Here is a 19,457-nt window from a genome sequence, read left to right on the forward strand (position 1 = left end):
TCCACTAAGAGGATTGCTATAGTGTTGAATTCTGTGTGCAGGTGCACGTGTGGGTGTGGTATTTTTTTGTATCTATGTATATATATTCTTTATTCCCCATACCTTATATATACATGTATAATTATATACAATATACAGTAAACCAATCTTAATGATTACCGTATGTACTGGATAGGTCACTGAGGATTACAGGGGTAAGTTGACCAAGGTCTGATATCCCGTGAGTGACAGAGCCAGTGTCAAGCCCATCTTTGTCTGGATTCAAACCCATGGGGCATCAACTCTCAGTTCTGATTTTGCCTCTGATGCCACTTGTGTTTTCCTGTCAAGCTGCTGCCAGCCTCCCTGTGCACTGGGCTAAAATGGATGTCATTTAGAGTTTCTCTTCTTGGCCACATGCCCAAGCCTAATTTCTTATTTGTAGCCAAAGACAAAATGGTTTGAGTTCAATTTAAACAGTTCCTTTTATTTATTAGATAGGTACTGTGTAATATCACTATTATAAGTGCTTTATTTATTTAATCACCACATCCTAGAGAAGTGGGTACTTAATTATCCTCATCTTACAGATAGGGAAATGAAGGCATGAGGAGGTTAACATACTTGAGCAATCCTTACTGTTGGCAAGTGGATATGCTGAGATTGGCTTCCCATTGAACTGGCTTCAGGTCCCACTTTCTGAAGCACTGTGCCCGCCTGCACACCCACTGAGCTGTGTAAGAACAGGAGAGAGAAATCCTAAGTGTCCCCAGTGAGGAGCGGAAGGCTCCTAGGAGAAAAGAGGCTTGAAAGGCACAGGATTTTAAGAGGCAGGAGCAAGAGTGGAGACACGGGCACCAGCAGTGTGTTCTCCATCTTAGATCATCTGAGTAGAGATGAATTCTAAACCAAGATTTCAAAAAAGTTGCTTGTTTCCATTCTATGAGAGGCAATATATATTCTATTAATGTGGCATTAATGCTTTCTTTAGCCATCAAGTGCTTTCAAACATGTGTTTTCATATACAGTGTTCTAGTTCTGAAGAGTATTTTATTCCCAGACACTTCCTGACTTTCCCATCATGCCCACATCATAAAAGTTAATTTCACTTCTAAAGAATCTACAGTATCTCCCTTTTGGAAAATGTTCTGCAGATTCTAGCAAAGTCAACAGCCAAACCATAAATTTAAATGTAGCATAGACTTGAGGAGTAGGAAGCCTGCTACTGTCACATTGCTTATTTTATTTTTTAAAAATTTATTATTATTTTATTTATTTTATTCATTTTTGGCCACATCAGATCTTTGTTGCGGCACGCGGGGTCTTCATTGAAGCATGTGGGATCTTTTATTGTGGTGCACCGGCTCTTTCTTGCGGCACGCAGGCTTCTCTCTAGTTGTGGCGTGTGGGTTTTCTCTTCTCTAGTTGTGGTGCGCAGGCTCCAGGGTGCGTGGGCTCTGTAGTTGTGGTGCATGGGTTCAAGAGCTTGTGGGCTTTGTACTTTGTTGCACACAGGCTCTAGTTGAGGCACGCGAGCTCAGTAGTTGTGGAGCGTGGGCTTAGTTGCCCCACGGCATGTGGAATCTTGGTTCCCTGACCAGGGATCGAACCCACGTCCCCTGCATTGGAAGGCGGATTCTTTACCACTGGACCACTAGGGAAGTCCCTGCATTGTTTATTTTAATAGTCAAGCAATTTTCTATGATGGCCAAAAAAATGTACCACAAATTGATCTTTCACTGTAATGTAGGCATAATCTGTCAGGATGATTATTTAAGATGAAACAAATAAGGTATTGACTTCACAATTTCTGGTTGCTAATGGAATTTCTGCAACAGAAGAGGAAGGAAACTCAACGCTAAAACTAGTAGGGAATTATTGTTTGTGCTGGAAACCACCCGAGTCGACGAGGCTGCAACAGCCACATGGACAGGGTGTCGTGTTGCACAGCACGAGACAGAGGATTTTCAGCTTGAACCGTTAGTAGCAGAATTTATTCCAGGACTCAAATGTGAACGACTTACCTCTCGCCAACAGTAGTCAACTGAAGTCTGTTTTTTGCTATAGATTTATGGCTCATGTGTTCTGGAGAAGTACTGGATCTATTTTAGCTGAGCAACAAGTACTCGGGTTGGAAAATCATGGTATATAAGATGTACTTGCATAAAAGTCTCCTAGAGTGTTTCTAAAAAAAGTAGGGATATTTGTGTCCCATCCCAGATGTGCTGTTTCCATAGATCCATGCAAGAGGCTGGACATTTGAATTTTTCTCCAGACATCAGCATTTTGTTGTAGCTGGGCATCAGATCCTACTCTGAGAGCTTCCTTATTAAGTTACCTAGATGGTGGTGCAAGGCTGTCCACCAGATGCCTTGTCTTCCTGATCGACCGCCAGTACTCAGCTGTCCAAACTCTGGGTTTCAACCCCTGACTTCTACCCATTTTTCTAGGAAGACCCACATCCATCATTCGATAGCAAGAATCCACATGGATCTGAGCCCAGGACTGTTCTTGAGCTCAGTGGTCTGGGTTTGCCAGGCTCCGTCTCCAGCCTGGCCAATGACAACATGGGCGTAATTACCTGCGTGAAATCCATGCTGCCCGAGGCCAGTAGGTTACACATTGGACTGACCTGTTAAAATAACAAAGAGAAAGTTCTAAATTCAGATATGATCCAAATCACTAATTAATATACTTTAAATGCAGATTACTTCAATGAGGAAAGCATTTTATATCCAGAAGCCATCATTAGTTTGTAGGAAATGGAAAAGTCAAGAGGAACGTTGGATTTAGATTAATTTCTGATGAAACGCAGGTCACACTTGCTTGTTTGAACCCAGAAAATATTAAATCACGTGGGGAAATACGATGACACTATTTACTCAATACTCACGGTTTTTAGAAATCATAAAATACTATAAATTTGAAAGGGCTTTATAGACATTAAAGTTTCTGTGAACACTGAAAAATATGTCTTGCATTTTTACACTATAGTCAATGTATTTTTTAAGTCTAAAGTGTTGTACAGTGTAGAAAATTACAGTGAAGTCAGTCATTTTTGCTTCTAACCCTCCTTTCTGACCATTTTTTTACATATGTGGAGGGGAAAGCAAGATGTTTTTCTACATTTTGATATTTTTAATCAAAATGAAATAAATACCGTATGCTAACACATATATATGGAATTTAAGAAAAAAAAATGTCATGAAGAACCTAGGGGTAAGACAGGAATAAAGACACAGACCTACTGGAGAACGGACTTGAGGATATGGGGAGGGGGAAGGGTGAGCTGTGACAAAGCCAGAGAGAGGCATGGGCATATATACACTACCAAACGTAAGGTGGATAGTTAGTGGGAAGCAGCCGCATAGCACAGGGAGATCAGCTCGGTGCTTTGTGACCGCCTGGAGGGGTGGGGTAGGGAGGGTGGGAGGGAGGGAGACGCAAGAGGGAAGAGATATGGGAACATATGTGTATGTATAACTGATTCACTTTGTTATAAAGCAGAAACTAACACACCACTGTAAAGCAATTATACTCCAATAAAGATGTTAAAAACAAATTCTTGTGTGGCATGTAGTGTGTAACCTCGGGTGATGGGGTGTGCAGGCTTCAATTTAAAGTAACTGCCGTTAGCTTCCAAAGTGGCCACGCGTTTACAGCCCTACCAGCCCTGCAGGAGGGCCCCAGGAGTTCCCCATTCTCAGCTGCATTTGGCTTTGTTAGTGTTTTTAATTTTAGCTATTATGGTATTTTTATTGTGGTTTTAATTCGCATTTTAAAAATAATGAGTGGTACTGAGCACTTTATTATATGTTTATAGGCCTATTATTATTATTATTGATGAGTTGTAGAATTTTTAAAAAGTGTATTCTGGGTACCATCACATGTCAGATGTACGTATAGTGACTATTTCCCCCTAATCTGTTGATTGTCTATTTATAATGTATCCTCTAATGAAAATAAGTTTTACATTTTTATGAATTCCAACTTCTAGTTGATGCTTAGCGTTTTCTGTGGCCTAAGACAGCTTTGCCAGCCCAAAGGCAGTGAAGATTTTCTCGTTTTCTTCTAGAAGATTTACAGTTTTTACTTGTACTCAGGTCTGCGACCCACTGAGTTAGCTCCCATTGCTGCCCGGCAGTGCTGGCAAAAACAGCACACGTTTATTAACTCGCACTTTCTGTGCTCCAGCAGTCTGGGCATGGCCAGCTGGTTCTCCCCGCAGGGTCTCTCAGGGCCGGGGCCGTGTTCTCATCTGAGGCTTCAGGCCCCCTCGGGTCGTTGGAAGGTTTTAGACCTTTGTAGTCGAAGGACCGATAGCCCCAACCTCTGGCAGCTGCAGTCCAGTCGGAAGCCGCCCTCAGCTCCTAGAGCCCTGCAGTGCCCACGGCAAGACCACCTGCTTTCTTGGTCAGCAAGGAGAGACTCCAGCGTGAGGCTACGTCCCATCCCATCTGCTCTGTTGTGCAGGCTGGGAGCAAGGCTCAGCCCACCTACTCTCAAGTGGGGAGGCGTGTCCTTGGGTGAGAGCACCGGGAAGCCGTGTCGCCTTCACACCGTCTTGGATGAGCTTGCGGGGGTGGGGAAGGGGGGAGAGCAGAGTCGCTCTGTCCTGGACGAGGATCCTTTGATCCAGCAGACAGTCCTTAAGAATGTTTTCATCTTCCGTTGGATTTCGTTAGTGTCTTTGTTGAACATCAATTGACTCTCTAAGTGTGCGTAAAATAGCTTGCTTAATACCTAATCTTTTTATAATTTGGGAAGATATTTAAGTTTATTAACTTGGTTTTACTCGCAATGGTATGGTTGTCATTGTAATTGTCTAGCAGAGAAAATTGCTGCCTCTTCTAATAATGGCTCTACGTATTTTTGCCATAAGCATCTTTGCTCTTAGCGTTTTTGCTGCAAACATTTTCGCTGCATAACTGACTGGCTGTAAGGCAATTTTGCCATAAAAGATAAAATAACCAAAAATTAAAAGAGGTACATTTAAAAGTACATAATAAGAAATGAATAGCAAAATTAAAAAGACTTTATTGTGAAATACAAAACATTTGAATAATATAAAATGTGTGTAGATTCATGGCGATCCTGTGCTAACGACCGATTTTATTTTGTGGGTTGTACCCAAGCACCTGCCTTCCAGGTCTTTCCTTCATAGTATTTTATCTTTTTTTTGTTTGATTCATCTTCTCATTCAGCATTGCACTTTTTCTTTTTTTGCTGATATTCTTTTCTTCATTAAGAGAGGTATCAGCCTCCAGACACTGGGATGGTGTTTGTAACTGAGCTCTGCATCGTGTCCTGAGGGCCTCTACCCTGCTGTGTCCTCTGGGTACACTGTCCCCTGTCCCATGTCCGTGTGACAACTCTGCACCTTCAAATCACCAAAGAATTTGCAGGCTGATGTGCTAATCATTTTCTGGTAGAGTGTGCAGTACGGCTTTACACGTCTCATTTCACTCTTCCAGTGAGTTTTATCCCCATGTTTTCTATCAAGTTGATATGCACGATTGTAATCGTCCACTATTTTAAGGCTGCCACATGCACTTGTCACTGTGTAGACCGTGAGGGCTTCGACTTAAGTCATATGAGAACGGGAACACTGCATCGATGGAGAGACGAAACCAAACCATCAAACAAACGTCAGCCAGCTCTTTAATCTTTCACTGCAGAATTGCCTTGTGGCCAGTTAGTCACGTGGTGAAACCGCTGTGGCCAAGGTGCTTCTGGGGAAAATTCTGGACGCGCCTAATAACACTTCTAAAATGTTTTACAGCCTGTGATTCCATTATAAAACTGAGCGCTCAATGTCATTCTGGAAAATAACTCAATATAATATTGTAATTGATCTCATGGTAATTACATGTCATGTGACCTCGTGTAATGTGATCTCATGGTCACAGTTTCGCTTAATTACTGTATAATTTTCCCTCTAGGGTTTTAGTGAAAAAATGTAAATGAAAATTTAAGTCCTCCAGGATTTCATCCAAACTCCCTGGCTTGGTCAACGGGTCTTCGCCAGCCCACTGCCCAGCTTTGTCACCCCACACTGTGTACTGCGGGTCCCGTGCTGGCCCGGGGACCACTCCTGTCCCCGTCCTGCCCCGCAGGCCTCCTCTAAATGCTGTCTTCTGTGACATCTCCCCTGAAGTAAAGTCAGCTGCCTATCTTGGCACTTCAATAACAGGCTTTAGATACGGCTGTAAAGAGCACATAGGGTGCTGCATTCCTAAATGATCAATTTATGTGTCGCCCTCTCCACTAGAATTTGAGTTCCTCGGGAGGATGGGTTTTCATCTTCATTTTTATGTTTATTCCTGAGCCTCAGGCCCGTCACCAGCAGAGCAGCGGCTTACTGACTCCGGAAGAAGTGCATTGGCCGTGTGTTATGTGTTGCGATAGCATCGTTACTTCTGACAACTTTGCTCGCTTCCATATTGTCTCGGAATTACACTGCTTTTCCTCCGCAGGTATTTCCCTCACGTGGAGGCAACGGTGTGCTTCTACAACACAGAATTCCAGGAGACTAAGCTGTGCAGCCGTTCTACTTTGAAAGCATTTAAAGTGGTGAATCAGGTGTTAGAAACAGAGTGCGTTTTATGTGTAAAATGTAGGCTGTAATGTGACCAGAGGGTCTCTCACTGTACCAGCGTGGAAAGGGCAGCCGCGTCCACCGCTGACTAAATCGGAGGCTGGTGGCACCGCAGCCCTGGGAGTGAGATGCTAGGGTCTGGGTGGAAAAGGGGCTGCACAAGGGACATCTATTTTGTGGCTTTAAAAGTTTGAGATCTGGGATCCTAAGACGTTTATATTTTCTAAGGATTCACTGCTTCAGTATTTTTATTTGGGTACACCCATACTATTTCAGTATTTAAAACTGCATTTTCCCAGTAATGACATATAAAAATATGAGGGTCATAAAGCAGGGCCACTCATCATGGCGCATCAGTGATTTTCTGCAAACAGCCGCGGGGCACGTGCAGCTCTTCTTCACATCGTCTTGATCAGAGGAACTTCCGGCGTTAATTGCACTCCCGCCCCCCTTCCTGCACAGGCCCATCAAGTTTCCGTCAGGAGGCTGTGTACATCTGTGCCCGTCTGCCAAGCCACTAAGTTCTTCCAGATCCTGAGGCTGAGGGAGCCTGTGCACCGGGCTGTGTAAACCAGCCCACAGTTCTAGGCTTAGAAACGCGGGTCAGTATCAAATTTCCACGATTGCCTTAACTGGGAAGGAAAGTCCCGTGCGGTTCTTACTTTGCTGGTTCAGATAATTATGACTTGTTGGTCAGTCTTTTTGCTCACGTTAGGTTTTAACAGAACTGGAACGCCGCGCTGTAGAGCTGACAGTGACTGAGAGATTGTAAAGAACCATCTCTTCATTTCCCATTTTTGATAGCCACCCCACCCCACGTTTAGAAGAGTCAGGGCCATAGAGCTAAGGTGTGGCAAAGCGCAGCAGGAAATCCAGGCTGTGGCCCTCCCTCCCCTCCCTCCCTTCAGTACCCCAACTCAGCCCTGACACGTTAGCAGACACCCTGTGGCTTGTGCTCCACGTTCATGGAAATAGCTTTCATTTTGCTTTTCACTTTTCTAGGACCTTGAGAAATCATCCTTATGCTTCCATAGCAAGTTATCCTGTTCACATAAAATAAATATCTTTTTAGCCTTCAAAGTCATCCTAGAAAGGTGTCATAATTTCTTATAGAAAAATAAACAATTACAGCGAGGTTGACATGGACCCAGGGTCGCACAGTGGCTGGGAGACAGTTTTGAAGCACAAATCCCATATCCCAAACCAGAGACTTCCCACGATAGCATAGCTGATCTGCTTTTTTCTGCCTTTCCATCTTATTGCATTTATCCTTTTGTGACAATTCATTCCTAATGTTTTTGGATAATAGCATTTCATTAAAACAGCAAGTGCTTTCTCTTAACTGTAAGCTTCATGACTACCAGCGAAGGTGGGGGCTGCTCTGTGACTCTGCCCCAGCTGTACTGAGGTCTAATCGACACATAACACTGTGCAGGCTCAGCGCGCTGACGTGACGTATGTTCCAAGGTGATTACTGCTGTAGTATGAGCTGATGCCTGCATCATGTCACATATTTACCATCTCTGTAAGGTGAGAATATTTAAGGTCTACAATGAATTCCTAATTTCTATTCTCAGGTACATTATAAAGATTCAAGAAAACTTTGGCAGAGACTATTGTAATATTGCTCTTACTTTCTAAAAAAAAAAGGCACCAGCACTTCCTTCTGACATTTGTACGAGAAAGGGAAGAAGGGCTTAGTCTGCAGGGGGACAGAGCATGTAGGCGAGAAGGGGCGAGGCTGGAGGCCCTCGGGATGGGTGTTGACTGGGCCGCCTGCCGCAGGCCAGGAGCTGAGCCCATGGAGCCGGCCCGACGGAGAACGGCCGTCCTGCGCACGCAGAGCAGCTGCGTCTGGACGCGGCCGTAGGCAGTTGTCACGTGGACTCCACGCGAGTGGTCGCCTCCCCGTCCGGGTCACAAGCCCCGCCGACTCCACCCAAGGGACACACGGAGCGCCTCGAGCACCTGGGCGTCGGCTGCCTAGAACCCAGGCTCCCGCGATGACCCGAGGCCTCAGGGAAGGGGGGCCATTTTAGCCTTACTGGAGAGACAGAGGTCTTTTCAAATAGTTGAAAACTCCCAATACGCAGAGAAATGCAGATTAATTATTTTTACATACGTGGTGATAAAAATTCAACTAACAATGTTTAGACGTAAGTAATAGAGAAAGTGATGTGTGACTATAACGTCAGTGAGGTTCCAGGGCAGCCGTTTATTCACCAGAGTGGGTCACCCTGTGTGACCTTGAGGGAGTCACATGACCTCTTTTATTGCTAGTTTCCTCAACAGCACACTGTTGAAGTGTTTATTCTACAGATATTAATGAAGCACCTACTGTGGGGCGTAGGGCTGTTCGGAATAGACGTCACCCGCCCACACAATCCAGGTGCACAGGTACAGTGACTCCCACAGGTCCTGGGTGGGTTTTGCGGGTGTGAGTGAGGCAGACCGAGGCTCACGATGACGGGAAGGATAAGCCAGAGACAGAGTCGCTGAAGGCGACGACGAGGAGAGGCTAACCTCCGTGGTAGGGAAGCGGTTGGCAGACCGAACCACGTCCTGTGGGCGCAGAGCAGCCGTGGTGCAGAGCGGCAGAGTTGGCAGCCCTGCCTCGGTCCTATCTCTCCTTACCGGGCTTTACAGAAGCCTCGTGCCCGTGGTGAGAGACCCGCGCAGGCTGCTGAGTCAAGATAAAGATGTGGGGAGGCAGTGGACACACGAGACGGAGGGGGAGTGGATGGCCAATCAGGAGAGAGAATGAGGGGACACAGGCCGGCCAGGTGCAGGGGAGCAGGTGCAGGAGGTGCGGGGGGGACACATCCTATGAAACATGAAGCAACTGATTTGAGAAAACGCTCCTATTGTCCCCTTTTCAAGATTTAGTGGAACTTTGTGAAATCCCCAAAGAGAAGCGGGTCAGTGTGAGTTTGGATGTGTTTTCCAACTTTTCAGGAGAGCTGAGGAGACATGGGTGCATTCCGCCCTATGTTCAAGACCCCTGAAGTTTTCTCATGTGAAAAGGGACACAGCCTCAGAGTTCTGAGTGGGAGTGGAGGCACGTGGAGTCCTGAGGCCTGAAGTTGCTTCATGTTTCATAGGATGTGTCTGAACTACAAGGGAAAGGGGCAGTCTGCTCATGTGGGCCTGTAGTGAGCTAGGTTGTCAGGGAGGGCGATTCCTCCCACTTTGTCCTCTGTCAAGATCGTCTTAGTTATTCCAGGGCATGCGCCCTTCCACATAAATTTTAGAATAAGCTTGTGTTTGAATAAAGAAGTCCTAGTTGGGGTTTTGATGGGAATTGCATTAAAACTATAGATCAGTTTGGGGAGGATTGACATTTTTAGTTCACTGAGTCTTCCAACCCATGAACATGGTTTGTTTTTCTGTTTATTTTGATATTTGATTGCTTTTGTCAGTATAATTTTCACCTTACATATACTGTATATGTTTTTAAAAGTTGTGTCTAATATATCATTTTCTTATTTATTTGTGTAATTATTTATTTATTTATTTTTGGCTGCATTGGGTCTTCGTTGCTGCGCGCGGGCTTTTCTCTAGTTGTGGTGAGCGGGGGCTACTCTTCATTGCAGTGCACGATCTTCTCATTGCGGTGGCTTCTGTTGTTGCGGAGCACGGGCTCTGGGCACATGGGCTTCAGTAGTTGTGGCACGTGGGCTCAGTAGTTGTGGCTCGCGGGCTCTAGAGCACAGGCTCAGTAGTTGTGGCATGCGGGCTCAGTGGTTGTGGCAAACGGGCTTAGTTGCTCCACAGCATGTGGGATCTTCCAGAGCAGGGCTCGAACACATGTCCCCTGCATTGGCAGGCAGATTCTTAACCGCTGCGCTACCAGGGAAGTCCTATAATTTTCTTTAGAGTAGTTGTAAATGATACTGTGTTTTTAACAATGGTTTCCATAAGGTCATTGTTAGTATATAGAAATGAGATTGAGTTTTGTGGTGATAGTGTATCTCGTGACTTTGATGAATTTACTTATTAGTTCTAGGGGTTTGTTGTTGGTGTGTGTGTGTGTGTGTGTGTGTGTGTGTGTGTGTGTGTGTGTGTTTGGTAGATTCCTTGGGATTTTCTAGGTAGACAGTCATGTCATCTTCACATAGGGATAGTTTGTCCCTCCAACATGTGCGTACTTTACGTCTTATTCTTGCCCCGCTGTAACCGCTGGAGCTTCTGGTGGGAGCAGGTTTTCTGTCATTGTTCCCAGAGTCGGGGGAAAGCATTCAACTTTCATCAGTACGTAGGATGTTTGCTGTAAGCATTTTCTTCATGGTCTTTATCAAGTTGAGGTAATTTTCCTCTTTGATTGGTGAGAGCTTTTTATCATAAATGTGTTGGTTTTTGTCAAATGCTTTTTGTGTATCAGTTGGTATCATCTGATTTTTCTTTAGCTTGTTGATATGGTTGATTGTGATATTTTGATTTTGTATAATGTAATGTGTCAGTATTTGAAGATCTGCATAGTTCAGTGAACTGGTGTTTCCACATGATTAATGCATGGTGTTACAAAACCATGCACTGGTAAAGATCCATTCATTCAAAGTGGAAGATAGGCCAATAGATTTTAATTCTTAAGGTTACAAAAAGTTTGCAGATATGGCTTCAGATTCTACAGTTCACATAGCCTTTAAGAAACATGCACTCATCATATTTTGGAGTAGCATCAAAGAAGATTATTCACGATTATCTGAAAGAACTATTAAAAATACTTCTTCCTTCCCCAACACATATCTTCAACCAAAACAACATATTGCAGCAATTTGAATGCAAAAGCAAGTATGAGAATCAGCTGTCTTATTTTAGGTTAGACATTAAGGAGATTTGAAAAATATAAAACCATGCCACTCATTTCACTAAATTTATTTTTGTTTTAGAATATATAGTTAATTTTCCAAAATAGATTATTTATGTTGAAACATAATGGATTTATTTGTTAACTTAAATGAATTCAAAAGTAAATGAAAAATTCTTAGTTTTAATTTACAATTTTCTAAATATTGGTAGATGTAAACTATATAAACGAAAGCTCTTTGAGGTCCTCAATAATTTTTAAGAGTTTGAAGGGGTATTGAGACCAAAAAGTTTAGGAACTATTGCCCTATGATAGGATTACTCTGGCTTTAAATAATTTCTTGGATTCATTTTAGTAAGATATTTTTCTAAAACCTTGCCCATTTGATAAGATTTAAAATTTATTGGCATGAAATTGTTTATCGTATCCTGTATCATTTTTATTATTTGATTTTTATTATAATTTTAAAATGTTGCTACTGCTCGAAACTTATAGAAAAATTATAAGAATAATACATGGACATACTATATAGTTTTTACCCAGATTAAAGAATAATTTTATTTTTGTTTTATACTGTTTTTAATTGATTTATTGTTTATTCATGTCCCTTCTTTCTTACTCTCTCTACATGTAGCTATTTGCACTTGAAATAAGGCTAGTTCAAATTGAGATGATCTGTAAGTCTAAACTACACAACAGCTTTTGGAAACTTGGTACAAAAAATATAAACTTTCTCATTAAAATGTTTTATATTGATTATGTGCTGAAATAATATTTTTGTATACTGGGTTAAAGCAAATATCAAAATTAAATCATTTATTTTGATTTTTAAAATGTGGTCACCAGAAAATTTAGAGTTATACATATGGCTTGCATAATATTTCTATTGAATTACATCCATATAAATTTATTTTTCAAAACCATTGAGAGTAAGTTGGAGACATAATAGCCTTTGTGCCAAAGCACATTATCATGCCTTTCCTAAGAACAATGACATCCTCTTACATAAATACACACAGTTACCAAAGCCAGGAAATGTGACATTAATACATAGGGTACCATCATCTATTTGTCTAATCCACAGTTCATTTCCAATTAACATTTAAACATTTTTAATAACTATCTTCCCGTTCCAAGATGAGGCATTTCACGTAAGGATCATGTCTTCTAGTCTCCTCTAACTTGGAAGAGGCTTTCTTTGTCTTGACCTTGACTTTTTGAAGAGCACAGGTCAATTCTTTTGCAAAATTTCTTCCTTGTGATTAGATGCTTGTTTTGTCAGGAGTGATGTGTTCTTATTGTAGCAACACGAGATTGGTTTGTTTTGATGATCTTGTTTATGTTCATAACTTGGTTAATATTCTTTGCATCAGGTTTCTCTATTATAAAGTCAGTATTTTTCCTTTTATAATTAATAAACATTTTGGGGGTGGATACCTTGTAATTATATAAATATTCATTTGTCATCAAACTTTTACCTACTAATTTTAACATCCATTGATGAATTTTGCCATTTAGGAGCATAGATTTTTACTTCCTTTCTTTAAACTCATTTGTTTTCTAATAAATTACGAGAAATATGAAACGGTACAGATTAAAAGTGTTATCCTCAGGATTTCTGCAAATGTCTAAAAATTATACCCCTTTTCTATGTAAAGTTTTGAGCCAGTAGCAGTGAAGTTATTTAACAGCTTGTTTATATTCATGAATCATAAAATTGTCCCTTTCATTTATTATTTTTTTCCTGTTTATTTGGAAGAGGAGAAAGCCTAGAAATGGTCAATCATTAAGAAAAAAATCAATCTTTGTTAACTGGCCTTTAAGATTTATCATTAGTTATTGCATTCAGATTTTTTAAAGTCTCAAGATATTTGTCTGATTTGTGTCCTTGCAGACACACCTGTCGGGTAAGTGTCAACACAAATAAACACCTTTTCTTTTCCTGTTGCTGGGTCGGCTCATGGCTGCATTCACGGGGCACTTTTGCTGAAAACTTTCCAGTCATCTCCTGGTTAGATGAAGCTTATCTTTGACTACATTCCTCAGAAGGGCTCATGGTGACAAAACACCCCAGTTCTTGCATGTTTAACCCTGTTTCCTGTGCCTGGTACACAGGTTCTCTTGCTGAACTTTTGCAAATGGTGCTCCATGGTTTTGTACGTGGTTGTTCTTAGCAGCTAGATGTCTGTCTGATTCCGCGAGGCCTTGAGGGTGTTGCCCTTCAGCTTTGACGCCTGAGGTCTTACTGGCACGCATCTCAGGGGCCGTTGTTCCCATCAGTTCCCTGTCAGGCCAGCGCTCTCCACATGTGGGTGGAGGGACTCCTTTCCTCCCCTGGGAAGTCTCCCTGGATGACAGTTTTACATGTTTACCCCATCCCGTTCCTCGGGTTCTGGTTGCTCGAGATGTCTTTCATCTGCCTTTCATCCCACTTTATTCCATTTTCATTCTTAACCCTTTTACTTCTTTTTACACCATTTCCATTTCTTTTGGTTGTTTTCTTGCCTTTCTTCAATGCTCTTAATTACATTTTTTAAAAACATCTTTATTGGAGTATAATTGCTTTACAATGTTGTGTTAGTCTCTGCTGTATCACAAAGTGAATCAGCTATACATATACATATACATCCCCATATCCCCTCCCTCTTGAGCCTCCCTCCCACCCTCCCTATCCCACCCCTCTAGGTGGACACAAAGCACCGAGCTGATCTCCCGGTGCTATGCGGCTGCTTCCCACTAGCTAGCTGTTTTACATTTGGTAGTGTATATATGTCCATGCCACTCTCTCACTTTGTCCCAGCTTACCCTTCCCCCATCCTGTGTCCTCAAGTTCATTCTCTAAGTCTGCGTCTTTATTCCTGTCCTGCCCCTAGGTTCTTCAGAACCATTTTTTGTTTTTTCTAGATTACATATATATGTGTTAGCATACGGTATTTGTTTTTTTCTTTCTGATTTTACTCTGTATGACAGACTCTAGGTCCACCCACCTCACTACAAATAACTGAATTTTATTTCTTTTTATGGCTGAGTAATATTCCATTGTATATATGTGCCACATCTTCTTTATCCATTCATCTGTCGATGGACACTTTGGTTGCTTCCATGTCCTGGCTATTGTAAACAGTGCTGCAGTGAACATTGTGGTACATGACTCTTTCTGAATTATGGTTTTCTCAGGGTATATGCCCAGTACTGGGATTGCTGGGTTGTATGGTAGTTCTATTTTTTAGTTTTTTAAGGAACTTGCATGCTGTTCTCTATAGTGGCTGTATCAATTTACATTCCCACCCATTGCAAGAGGGTTCCCTTTTCTCCACACCATCTCCAGCATTTATTGTTTGTAGATTTTTTGATGATGGCCATTCTGACCATTGTGAGGTGATACCTCAGTGTAGTTTTGACTTGCATTTCTCTAATGATTAGTGATGATGGGCACCCTTTCATGTGTTTGTTGGCAATCTGTATATCTTCTTTGCAGAATGTCTATTTAGGTCATCTGCCCATTTTTGGATTGGGTTGTTTGTTTTTTTAATATTGAGCTGCATGAGCTGTTTATATATTTTGGAGATTAATCATTTGTCCATTGGTTCATTTGCAAATATTTTCTCCCATTCTGAGGGTTGTCTTTTCATCTTGTTTATGGTTCCATTTGCTGTGCAAAAGCTTTCAAGTTTCATTAGATCCCATTTGTTTGTTTTTGTTTTTATGTCCATTTCTCTAGGAGGTGGGTCAAAAAGGATCTTGCTGTGATTTATGTTATAGAGTGTTCTGCCTATGTTTTCCTCTAAGAGCTTTATAGTGTCTGGCCTTACATTTAGGTCTTTAGTCTATTTTGAGTTTATTTTTGTGTATGGTGTTAGGGAGTGTTGTAATTTCATTCTTTTACATGTAGCTGTACAGTTTTCCCAGCACCACTTATTGAAGAGACTGTCTTTTCTCCGTTGTATATTCTTGCCTCCTTTATCAAAGATAAGGTAACCATATGTGCGTAGGTTTATCTCTGGGCTTTCTATCCTGTTCCACTGATCTATATTTCTGGTTTTGTGCCAGTACCATACTGTGTTGATTACTGTAGCTTTGTAGTATAGTCTGAAGTCCAGGAGCCTGATTCCTCCAGCTCTGTTTTTCTTGCTCAAGATTGCCTTGGCTATTCAGGGTCTTTTGTGTTTCCATACAAATTGTGCAACTTTTTGTTCTAGTTCTGTGAAAAATGCCATTGGTAGTTTGATACAGATTGCATTGAATCGGTAGATTGCTTTGGATAGTATAGTAATTTTCAGAATGTTGATTCTTCCAATCCAAGAACATGGTATATCTCTCCATCTATTTGTATCATCTTTAATTTCTTTCATCAGTGTCTTATAGGTTTCTGCATACAGGTCTTTTGTCTCCTTAGGTAGGTTTATTCCTAGGTATTTTATTCTTTTTGTTGCAATGGTAAATGGGAGTGTTTCCTTAATTTCTCTTTCAGATTTTTCATCATTAGTGTATAGGAATGCAAGAGATTTCTGTGCATTAATTTTGTATCCTGCTACTTTACCAAATTCACGGATTAGCTCTAGTAGTTTTCTGGTAGCATCTTTATGATTCTCTATATATAGTATCAGGTCATCTGCAAACCATGACAGTTTTACTTCTTCTTTTCTGATTTTGATTCCTTTTATTTCTTTTTCTTCTCTGATTGCTGTGGCTAAAACTTCCAAAACTATGTTGAATAAGAGTGGTGAGAGTGGGCAACCTTGTCTTGCTCCTGATCTTAGTGGAAATGGTTTCAGTTTTTCACCATGGAGAATGATGTTGGTTGTGGGTTTGTCATATATGGCCTTTATTATGTTGAGGTAAATTCCCTCTATGTTAATTGCATTTTTATTTGAGTCTGTTCTTCCTTGTTCACCTTGTAACTTATCCTACTTTCTGAGGGAGACTCATGTAGACAGCAAGCAGTCAACTGAATTGCAGGCTAGATACAGTCATTTTCAGTAACACATAGGTATGAAGTTCACTCCAAGACACTCTTTCTGAGGAAAGAAATTTACTTGAGCAGATATTCCAATAAATTGAGGGTTGGGAAAAAAGGGAAGCCTTGAGGTCCAGAACGTGATTAATCCAACCCAAGTTGTAATGAAGGGAATCCCCAGACTTCAGCTGTGCATCAGGTTTAGAAAACACTAGGTCCAGATTCCTGCATGTGGATGGAGGGTTCTGGGGAAATCTCCAGGAAGAAAGGGGCTCCAGGCAGTAAACAGTGATATTGAAAAATAGAACATCTTCAAGATATGATGAAAGTTTTTTAATTAATACAAAATAAAAAGAAAATTAGAGTGTTTAAGAAAATGAAGCAAAGCATTTATGGTCCTGGTATGAAAGAAATTGAAATGAGTTTAAGCACCATGATTGTTAGCAATTTATGTAATGTGAGAGTGTGTATTTGATTAAGCTTGATTCTAGGAATATTTTGCTTCTGATGCCTAAATAGTTGTCCTGTGGGGTCTTGGAGAAGGAGTGTTACTTGACTGAATGATTAATGATATTTACACAAGTATCATAAGGTAAGTGCTGGTTATGATTTTGAATTTTTCCTTATCATCCATAAACTAAGGATAGAAAATTTGGTTATAGTTATAGAAACCACATAACTGTTGACACCTTGACCATTTAAAATTTGGCTAAGAGATGTGAGAGATGAAAGTGGGAGGCTTGGTTGTGATGGTGGGATGGCCCGTATCCTCGCTGTAGACAGGTGTACACGCTGTGGACCACACAAAACGAATCACAGTATAATTGTGAAGCCCCGGGACCGAGAGGTCTGCAGAGAGTTCTGTGTTCTAACTGAGGTACATTCTGTTCTTTTGCAGTAGAGAGCCAGGAGGCACAGTTGGTTATAAACACGGAATCAGCCTTGCTGTTGAGAGACGCTGTCTTTGAGGTGGGCTTGTGAGTGGGGAGAGCTGAGATGAACAGGTGTTGATTTTGAGCACAAAGTCTGAACCGCACACATCATCACCATGAACATCCCATTAGTGTGATGATTTTTTGTGCTAAAGGGATGCTGGCGAACGTTTAACATGATTCTGAGAGCAAGAAAGAAGTTCAATATTTGGGGCACTTTGATTAATATGAAACACTGACAGAAAAAACTGACTACAATACTTTTATTTTGAATTATTACTTCCTGTCAATATGAAGTGGAATATTATTGTTGGGTCAGTTGCTGTCCTTGGTCCAGTTAACTGTGGACAAATGACATGGCAGTTCTGGCTGTTACCCCGTGGGTAGGGGCAAGCTCCAATGCTAGAAATTATATAGTCTAAAGAGTAGTTTTGTACTTTTTAATTTGTGTATGAGATTATATCACAGAAATGTTATTCACTATGTGTATTGCAGAAGAAAACTGATTGAGAACTATTGCTGTATATAGTTAGGATTTACTCAATATGGGGCCAATGTATGTGAATAAACCAGTGAAAAGAGAGGCCTTAATTGAAATTGCAAGGTCCTAGAAGGAAGCTAAGAATACCTGAGCTTGGGAAAAAAGGAGGAGGAACAGGAAGAGAACAATTTGTAGGAAAATCTCTCCTTTTGGTTTTAGGAATGATTTAAAGGATCAGCGTTTCAGCTTGTAGAAGACAGGAGAGCTGTCCTTAAGTCTGTAGAGTTATCATGTAGGAAGAGTCCACTTGTTTCTTGGCTTCCATGTTGCTGAACTAGGTCCCAGGGTTGGAAGTTTCTGAAAGATTTATTTTTAGCTCAGTGTAACAAAGAGCTTCCAAACTACCAAAGAAATTGATCATTTCCACCAATTAAAGTGGCTTAAAAAGAATGCGTTCTGTTCAAAAGAACTTTCCTCCTACTCTAGGCAGACAGGCATCACAGGTCACAGTGGCCATGGGTGGGGTGAGTGGTTCTACCAGTAACTCACAAGTTGCTTTACAACCCCATGACCATAGGAGTCCGGTCCCCGGACTGTTCCATTTCAAATATCTTATTATGAAAAAGTTTAAGCATACATTCAATACATAGTAGATCTCCATGTACCCATCACCCAACGTCAACAGTTACCAACTCAATTCTCGTTTCAGCTCCCCGCCCCCAACACATGCTCTATTTATTTTGAGGAAGTTCTGGCATGGTATACTTCTAGCTGTAAATATTTCAGTAAATAGTAATATCCTCAAAAGATAAGGACTCTTGGCCATATATATTGAACCATCCTTTACTGAGGTGTAACTTACACACCCCTGGCCATAGTCTTGATAGGTAAGACAAATCCCTCCGTTTCTTGCCATGTTTTTCTTCTACCACCTTAGTCCAACCACCATGATCTCTCTCCTGGACCACTTTCACGTGACCTCCTCTTGTCCACCCGGCAGCCAGACCATCTTTCTGAAACATCAAGCAGACTGTGTCATTCTTCTACTCCCTGTGGTGGCCATCCCGCTGCCTAGAATAAGATAAGAGCTTCCCACTGTGGCCTCTCAGACCTGCCCGGGGCCCGCCTCCACCCACTCTCCTCCTGGCCCAATAAGTTCCACCCGCGTAGGTGTAGTTTAACATCTCCCAGTCATTTCTGTTTCACACCAAGCCGTCTGCGTTAGAACTTCTGCCCTTGCTCTTCTTCCCGACTAGAATGATTTTCCAGAAATTTTCTCATGAACGGCTTCCTGCCTTTCAGATCTCAGTTCCTTAATCATGTCTTCAGAGAGACCTCTGACCACCTGATCTGAACAGTCTTCTCTCTTGTTCTCTGTCCTATCGCCCCGTTTCAGTCTCCATAGCACACGGTTCTCTAGAAGCAGTCTGTCTATGCACGTGTCCACCCTCTTACTGGCTGCTCCTCTGCACAGAATACAAGCCACGCGAGAAGGGGGTTGCATGCCTGTCTTGTTTAATACCAGGGAGAAAGGTGTTAGGGCAGCTTGACTGTGATCTGTTTCCCTCTAGTTACTGGGAACACACAGGGGCCACTCGGGAGAGAGAAGGCAGGTAGGCTGGACTGTCTCTGTCACCAAGGCAATACCCCATCTCCTGGTACGTAGACTCATGGTATTTGCTGGGAAGAGAGTCTTAATCTAT

General features: G+C 41.8%; 1 long non-coding RNA gene and 1 pseudogene across 1 annotated transcript in view; both read left to right on the plus strand.

Annotated features, from left to right (window-relative positions):
• Positions 1-19,457, plus strand: part of LOC132530329 (eukaryotic translation initiation factor 1-like) — a 48,330-nt pseudogene that overhangs the window by 21,037 nt on the left and 7,836 nt on the right.
• Positions 16,887-19,457, plus strand: part of LOC132530331 (uncharacterized) — a 57,520-nt gene continuing 54,949 nt past the window's right edge. The window contains exons 1-2 of the long non-coding RNA XR_009543765.1: positions 16,887-16,933; positions 18,692-19,412. This is a non-coding gene — a long non-coding RNA (uncharacterized LOC132530331). The remainder of the gene's footprint in view (positions 16,934-18,691; positions 19,413-19,457) is intronic.

This window comes from Lagenorhynchus albirostris, chromosome 12 (assembly GCF_949774975.1).
Source record: "Lagenorhynchus albirostris chromosome 12, mLagAlb1.1, whole genome shotgun sequence".
NCBI lineage: Eukaryota > Metazoa > Chordata > Mammalia > Artiodactyla > Delphinidae > Lagenorhynchus > Lagenorhynchus albirostris.